Below are 8591 nucleotides of genomic sequence, written 5' to 3'. Positions count from 1 at the left end.
TTTTTATAATTGGTCATTTCACATTCGAGATTTGACTTGGGTGTACATTTGCAATATGCTTTATTACGGTGGAGTAAGCTCGCCATCCTGAGGATTTTTGAGTTACTACACTTGGTATTTGCTGTATACCATTTGCAATATGTTTTACACGATTTGCCGTCCATTTGAGTAAACATTTCATTTGGGTGTAAGTTTCGCCCAATGCCAATATGTTGCCATTCATTTTTGTCCAAAAAAGGGGTAATTTCCCTTCCTTATGGGACTCTTCTCCACGTTCATCTCTCTGTAGGTGATGGCTTTGTTATGGAAGGTTTGGGAATCGCTTCCTTTTAAGTGGTTATAGAATTTAATGGCTCTTTTCTGGATTTTGATAATTAGCGGGTATCGGCCTAATTCTGCATTATTTGGTGTTTTTCGTTGTACACAGAGGATATTTTTGCTCTCTCTTTCTATCGCTCTCTCTCTCTCTTTCCTGAACTCCTGAGCAAACCTCCTTTTCGGAATTAGAGAATAATTTAAGATCAGTTTAGGGTTAGTTTATTATTTGCCACATGCGCCGAATACAACAGGTGTAGCACAGTGAAATGCTTACTGACAAGCCCATAACCAACAATACAGTTAAGAAAATATTTACTAAATAAACGAAGAAAAAAAGAATAAATAAAAAGTAACACAATAAAATAACAATAAAGAGGCTAAAGGGTTTGGAAGTGTGTGTTGGAATGGATGTGTTTGTGGTAATGGGTGTGTGTGGGTATGAATGTGTGTGGATGCGGATGTGTGTGATTGTGAATGTGTGTGGGTGTGTATGTGTGTGGGTGTGGATTTGTGTGGGTGTGGATGTGTTTGGGTGTGGATGTGTGTGATTGTGAATGTGTGTGGGTGTGTATGTGTGTGGGTGTGGATTTGTGTGGGTATGAATGTGTATGGGTGTGGATGTGTTTGGGTGTGGATGTGTGTGATTGTGAATGTGTGTGGGTGTGTATGTGTGTGGGTGTGGATTTGTGTGGGTATGAATGTGTATGGGTGTGGATGTGTGTGGGTGTGGATGTGTGTGGGTGTGGATGTTTGTGGGTATTGCTGGGTGTGGATGTGTGTGGGTGTGGATGTGTGTGGGTGTGGATGTGTGTGGGTGTGGACGTGTGTGGGTGTGGACGTGTGTGGGTGTGGACGTGTGTGGGTGTGGACGTGTGTGGGTGTGGACGTGTGTGGGTGTGGACGTGTGTGGGTGAGGTGGATGGGTGTGGATGGGTGTGGATGTGTGTGGGTGTGGATGTGTGTGGGTGGGGTGGGTATGGGTGTGGATGTGGATGTGTTTGGGTGTGGATGTGTTTGGGTGTGGATGTGTTTGGGTGTGGATGTGGATGTGTGGATGTGTGTGGGTGTGGATGTGTGGATGTGTTTGGGTGTGGATGTGTGTGGGTGTGGATGTGTTTGGGTGTGGATGTGGTGGGTGTGGATGTGTTTGGGTGTGGATGTGTGTGGGTGTGGATGTGTGGATGTGTTTGGATGTATTTGGGTGTGGATGTGTGTGGGTGTGGATGTGTTTGGGTGTGGATGTGTGTGGGTGTGGATGTGGGTACATTGCCGACTCTCATAATGAGTTCAGACTTTTTTTTGGGACCCAGCCCCATCCCTGATTTTGATCTATAAACGCACAAGGTTTACTCCCAAATGGCACCCCTTTCCCTATATAGTACACTACATAAGGAAGATAGGTGTCATTCGGGACGTAGTGAGGTATTCTGATATACAGGTGGAAACGTGGCGCTAACAGCATAGTGTACAGTCGTGGTCAAAAGTTTTGAGAATGACACAAGTATTGGTCTTCACAAAGTTCTCTGCTTCAGTGTTATGAGATATTTTTGTCAGATGTTACTATGGTATACTGAAGTATAATTACAAGCATTCCATAAGTGTCAAAGGCTTTTATTGACAATTACATTAAGTTTATGCAAAGAGTCAATATTTGCAGTGTTGACCCTTCTTTTTCAAGACCTCTGCAATCCGCCCTGGCATGCTGTCAATTAACTTCTGGGCCACATTCTGGCTGATGGCATCCCATTCTTGCATAATCAATGCTTGGAGTTTGTCAGAATTTGTGGGTTTTTGTTTGTCCACCCGCCTCTTGAGGATCGACCACAAGTTCTCAATGGGATTAAGGTCTGGGGAGTTTCCTGGCCATGGACCCAACATTTAGATGTTGACCACCTCTCTCCTCTACTGTAGAGTCTTAATGATCTCTCCTGTACTGTAGAGTCTTAATGATCTCTCCTGTACTGTAGAATCTTAATGATCTCTCCTGTACTGTAGAATCTTAATGATCTCTCCTGTACTGTAGAGTCTTAATGATCTCTCCTCTACTGTAGAGTCTTAATGATCTCTCCTCTACTGTAGAGTCTTAATGATCTCTCCTGTACTGTAGAGTCTTAATTATCTCTCCTGTACTGTAGAGTCTTAATGATCTCTCCTCTACTGTAGAGTCTTAATGATCTCTCCTGTACTGTAGAGTCTTAATGATCTCTCCTCTACTGTAGAGTCTTAATGATCTCTCCTGTACTGTAGAGTCTTAATGATCTCTCCTGTACTGTAGAGTCTTAATTATCTCTCCTGTACTGTAGTCTTAATGATCTCTCCTGTACTGTAGAGTCTTAATGATCTATCCTGTACTGTAGAGTCTTAATGATCTCTCCTGTACTGTAGAGTCTTAATGATCTCTCCTCTACTGTAGAGTCTTAATGATCTCTCCTCTACTGTAGAGTCTTAATGATCTCTCCTGTACTGTAGAGTCTTAATTATCTCTCCTGTACTGTAGAGTCTTAATGATCTCTCCTCTACTGTAGAGTCTTAATGATCTCTCCTCTACTGTAGAGTCTTAATGATCTCTCCTGTACTGTAGAGTCTTAATGATCTCTCCTGTACTGTAGAGTCTTAATGATCTATCCTGTACTGTAGAGTCTTAATGATCTCTCCTGTACTGTAGAGTCTTAATGATCTCTCCTGTACTGTAGAGTCTTAATGATCTCTCCTGTACTGTAGAGTCTTAATTATCTCTCCTGTACTGTAGAGTCTTAATGATCTCTCCTCTACTGTAGAGTCTTAATGATCTCTCCTCTACTGTAGAGTCTTAATGATCTCTCCTGTACTGTAGAGTCTTAATGATCTCTCCTGTACTGTAGAGTCTTAATGATCTATCCTGTACTGTAGAGTCTTAATGATCTCTCCTCTACTGTAGAGTCTTAATGATCTCTCCTCTACTGTAGAGTCTTAATGATCTCTCCTCTACTGTAGAGTCTTAATGATCTCTCCTGTACTGTAGAGTCTTAATGATCTATCCTGTACTGTAGAGTCTTAATGATCTCTCCTCTACTGTAGAGTCTTAATGATCTCTCCTCTACTGTAGAGTCTTAATGATCTCTGCTGTACAGTAGAGTCTTAATGATCTCTCCTGTACTGTAGAGTCTTAATGATCTATCCTGTACTGTAGAGTCTTAATGATCTCTCCTGTACTGTAGAGTCTTAATGATCTCTCCTGTACTGTAGAGTCTTAATGATCTATCCTGTACTGTAGAGTCTTAATGATCTCTCCTCTACTGTAGAGTCTTAATGATCTCTCCTGTACTGTAGTCTTAATGATATCTCCTGTACTGTAGAGTCTTAATGATCTATCCTGTACTGTAGAGTCTTAATGATCTCTCCTGTACTGTAGAGTCTTAATGATCTCTCCTGTACTGTAGAGTCTTAATGATCTCTCCTCTACTGTAGAGTCTTAATGATCTCTCCTGTACTGTAGTCTTAATGATCTATCCTGTACTGTAGAGTCTTAATGATCTCTCCTGTACTGTAGAGTCTTAATGATCTCTCCTCTACTGTAGAGTCTTAATGATCTCTCATGTACTGTAGACTTAATGATCTATCCTGTACTGTAGAGTCTTAATGATCTCTCCTGTACTGTAGAGTCTTAATGATCTCTCCTGTACTGTAGAATCTTAATGATCTCTCCTCTACTGTAGAGTCTTAATGATCTCTCCTGTACTGTAGAGTCTTAATGATCTCTCCTGTACTGTAGAGTCTTAATGATCTCTCCTGTACTGTAGAGTCTTAATGATCTCTCCTGTACTGTAGAGTCTTAATGATCTCTCCTGTACTGTAGAGTCTTAATGATCTCTCCTCTACTGTAGAGTCTTAATGATCTCTCCTGTACTGTAGAGTCTTAATGATCTCTCCTGTACTGTAGAGTCTTAATGATCTCTCCTCTACTGTAGAGTCTTAATGATCTCTCCTCTACTGTAGAGTCTTAATGATCTCTCCTGTACTGTAGAGTCTTAATGATCTCTCCTGTACTGTAGAGTCTTAATGATCTCTCCTCTACTGTAGAGTCTTAATGATCTCTCCTCTACTGTAGAGTCTTAATGATCTCTCCTGTACTGTAGAGTCTTAATGATCTCTCCTCTACTGTAGAGTCTTAATGATCTCTCCTCTACTGTAGAGTCTTAATGATCTATCCTGTACTGTAGAGTCTTAATGATCTCTCCTCTACTGTAGAGTCTTAATGATCTCTCCTGTACTGTAGTCTTAATGATATCTCCTGTACTGTAGAGTCTTAATGATCTATCCTGTACTGTAGAGTCTTAATGATCTCTCCTGTACTGTAGAGTCTTAATGATCTCTCCTGTACTGTAGAGTCTTAATGATCTCTCCTCTACTGTAGAGTCTTAATGATCTCTCCTGTACTGTAGTCTTAATGATCTATCCTGTACTGTAGAGTCTTAATGATCTCTCCTGTACTGTAGAGTCTTAATGATCTCTCCTCTACTGTAGAGTCTTAATGATCTCTCCTGTACTGTAGACTTAATGATCTATCCTGTACTGTAGAGTCTTAATGATCTCTCCTGTACTGTAGTCTTAATGATCTCTCCTGTACTGTAGAGTCTTAATGATCTATCCTGTACTGTAGAGTCTTAATGATCTCTCCTCTACTGTACAGTCTTAATGATCTCTCCTGTACTGTAGTCTTAATGATCTCTCCTGTACTGTAGAGTCTTAATGATCTATCCTGTACTGTAGGGTCTTAATGATCTCTACTGTACTGTAGAGTCTTAATGATCTCTCCTCTACTGTAGAGTCTTAATGATCTCTCCTCTACTGTAGAGTCTTAATGATCTCTCCTCTACTGTAGAGTCTTAATGATCTCTCCTCTACTGTAGAGTCTTAATGATCTCTCCTCTACTGTAGAGTCTTAATGATCTCTCCTCTACTGTAGAGTCTTAATGATCTCTCCTGTACTGTAGAGTCTTAATGATCTCTCCTCTACTGTAGAGTCTTAATGATCTCTCCTGTACTGTAGTCTTAATGATCTCTCCTGTACTGTAGTCTTAATGATCTATCCTGTACTGTAGAGTCTTAATGATCTCTGCTGAACTGTTGAGTCTTAATGATCTCTCCTCTACTGTAGAGTCTTAATGATCTCTGCTGTACTGTAGAATCTTAATGATCTCTCATGTACTGTAGAATCTTAATGATCTCCTCTACTATAGAGTCTTACTGATCTCTGCTGAACTGTAGAGTCTTAATGATCTCTGCTGTACTGTAGCGTCTTAATGATCTCTCCTGTACTGTAGAGTCTTAATGATCTCTGCTGTACAGTAGAGTCTTAATGATCTCTGCTGTACTGTAGAGTCTTAATGATCTCTCCTGTACTGTTGAGTCTTAATGATCTCTCCTCTACTGTAGAGTCTTAATGATCTCTGCTGTACTGTAGAGTCTTAATTATCTCTGCTGTACTGTAGAGTCTTAATGATCTCTCCTGTACTGTAGTCTTAATGATCTCTCCTGTACTGTAGAGTCTTAATGATCTATCCTGTACTGTAGAGTCTTAATGGTCTCTGCTGAACTGTTGAGTCTTAATGATCTCTCCTCTACTGTAGTCTTAATGATCTCTGCTGTACTGTAGAGTCTTAATGATCTCTCCTGTACTGTTGAGTCTTAATGATCTCTCCTCTACTGTAGAGTCTTAATGATCTCTGCTGTACTGTAGAGTCTTAATGGTCTCTGCTGAACTGTAGAGTCTTAATGATCTCTGCTGTACTGTAGCGTCTTAATGATCTCTGCTGTACCGTAGAGTCTTAATGATCTCTCCTGTACTGTAGAGTCTTAATGAGTCTGAATGATCTCCTCTACTGTAGAGTCTTAATGATCTCTGCTGAACTGTTGAGTCTTAATGATCTCTCATGTACTGTAGAGTCTTAATGAGTCTGAATGATCTCCTCTACTGTAGAGTCTTAATGATCTCTGCTGAACTGTAGCGTCTTAATGATCTCTGCTGTACCGTAGAGTCTTAATGATCTCTCCTGTACTGTAGAGTCTTAATGAGTCTGAATGATCTCCTCTACTGTAGAGTCTTAATGATCTCTGCTGAACTGTTGAGTCTTAATGATCTCTCATGTACTGTAGAGTCTTAATGAGTCTGAATGATCTCCTCTACTGTAGAGTCTTAATGATCTCTGCTGAACTGTTGAGTCTTAATGATCTCTCCTCTACTGTAGAGTCTTAATGATCTCTCCTCTACTGTAGAGTCTTAATGATCTCTGCTCTACTGTAGTCTTAATGATCCCTGCTGTATCGTAGAGTCTTAATGATCTCTCCTGTACTGTAGTCTTAATGATCTCTCCTGTACTGTAGAGTCTTAATGAGTCTGAATGATCTCCTCTACTGTAGAGTCTTAATGATCTCTGCTGTACTGTAGAGTCTTAATGATCCCTGCTGTATCGTAGAGTCTTAATGATCTCTCCTGTACTGTAGTCTTAATGATCTCTCCTGTACTGTAGAGTCTTAATGAGTCTGAATGATCTCCTCTACTGTAGAGTCATAATGATCTCTGCTGAACTGTAGAGTCTTAATGATCTCTCCTGTACTGTAGAGTCTTAATGATCTCTCCTGTACTGTAGTCTTAATGATCTCTCCTGTACTGTAGAGTCTTAATGATCTATCCTGTACTGTAGAGTCTTAATGATCTCTGCTGAACTGTTGAGTCTTAATGATCTCTCCTCTACTGTAGAGTCTTAATGATCTCTGCTGTACTGTAGAGTCTTAATGATCTCTCATGTACTGTAGAATCTTAATGATCTCCTCTACTGTAGAGTCTTACTGATCTCTGCTGATCTGTAGAGTCTTAATGATCTCTGCTGTACTGTAGCGTCTTAATGATCTCTCCTGTACTGTTGAGTCTTAATGATCTCTCCTCTACTGTAGAGTCTTAATGATCTCTGCTGTACTGTAGAGTCTTAATGATCTCTCATGTACTGTAGAATCTTAATGATCTCCTCTAATGTAGAGTCTTACTGATCTCTGCTGAACTGTAGTCTTAATGATCTCTGCTGTACTGTAGCGTCTTAATGATCTCTGCTGTACCGTAGAGTCTTAATGATCTCTCCTGTACTGTAGAGTCTTAATGAGTCTGAATGATCTCCTCTACTGTAGAGTCTTAATGATCTCTCCTGTACTGTAGAGTCTTAATGATCTCTGCTGTACCGTAGAGTCTTAATGATCTCTCCTGTACTGTAGTCTTAATGATCTCTCCTGTACTGTAGAGTCTTAATGAACTTTGCTGTACTGTAGAGTCTGAATGATCTCCTGTACTGTAGAGTCTTAATGATCTCTGCTGAACTGTTGAGTCTTAATGATCTTTCCTCTACTGTAGAGTCTTAATGATCTCTGCTGTACTGTAGAATCTTAATGATCTCACATGTACTGTAGAATCTTAATGATCTCCTCTGCTGTAGAGTCTTTCTGATCTCTGCTGAACTGTAGAGTCTTAATGATCTCTCCTGTACTGTAGAGTCTTAATGATCTATCCTGTACTGTAGAGTCTTAATGATCTCTGCTGTACTGTAGTCTTAATTATCTCTGCTGTACTGTAGAGTCTTAATGATCTCTCCTGTACTGTAGTCTTAATGATCTCTCCTGTACTGTAGAGTCTTAATGATCTATCATGTACTGTAGAGTCTTAATGGTCTCTGCTGAACTGTTGAGTCTTAATGATCTCTCCTCTACTGTAGAGTCTTAATGATATCTGCTGTACTGTAGAGTCTTAATGATCTCTCCTGTACTGTAGAGTCTTAATGATCTCTGCTGTACCGTAGAGTCTTAATGATCTCTCATGTACTGTAGAGTCTTAATGAGTCTGAATGATCTCCTCTACTGTAGAGTCTTAATGATCTCTCCTCTACTGTAGAGTCTTAATGATCTCTGCTGTACTGTAGAGTCTTAATGATCCCTGCTGTATCGTAGAGTCTTAATGATCTCTCCTGTACTGTAGAGTCTTAATGAGTCTGAATGATCTCCTCTACTGTAGAGTCATAATGATCTCTGCTGAACTGTAGAGTCTTAATGATCTCTCCTGTACTGTAGAGTCTTAATGATATCTCCTGTACTGTAGAGTCTTAATGATCTATCCTGTACTGTAGTCTTAATGATCTCTCCTGTACTGTAGTCTTAATGATCTCTGCTGAACTGTAGAGTCTTAATGATCTCTGCTGTACTGTAGCGTCTTAATGATCTCTCCTGTACTGTAGAGTCTTAATGATCTCTGC

Source organism: Coregonus clupeaformis, unplaced genomic scaffold, assembly GCF_020615455.1.
Source record: "Coregonus clupeaformis isolate EN_2021a unplaced genomic scaffold, ASM2061545v1 scaf0037, whole genome shotgun sequence".
In the NCBI taxonomy this organism is placed as follows: domain Eukaryota; kingdom Metazoa; phylum Chordata; class Actinopteri; order Salmoniformes; family Salmonidae; genus Coregonus; species Coregonus clupeaformis.
This window is presented reverse-complemented; position numbering follows the sequence as displayed.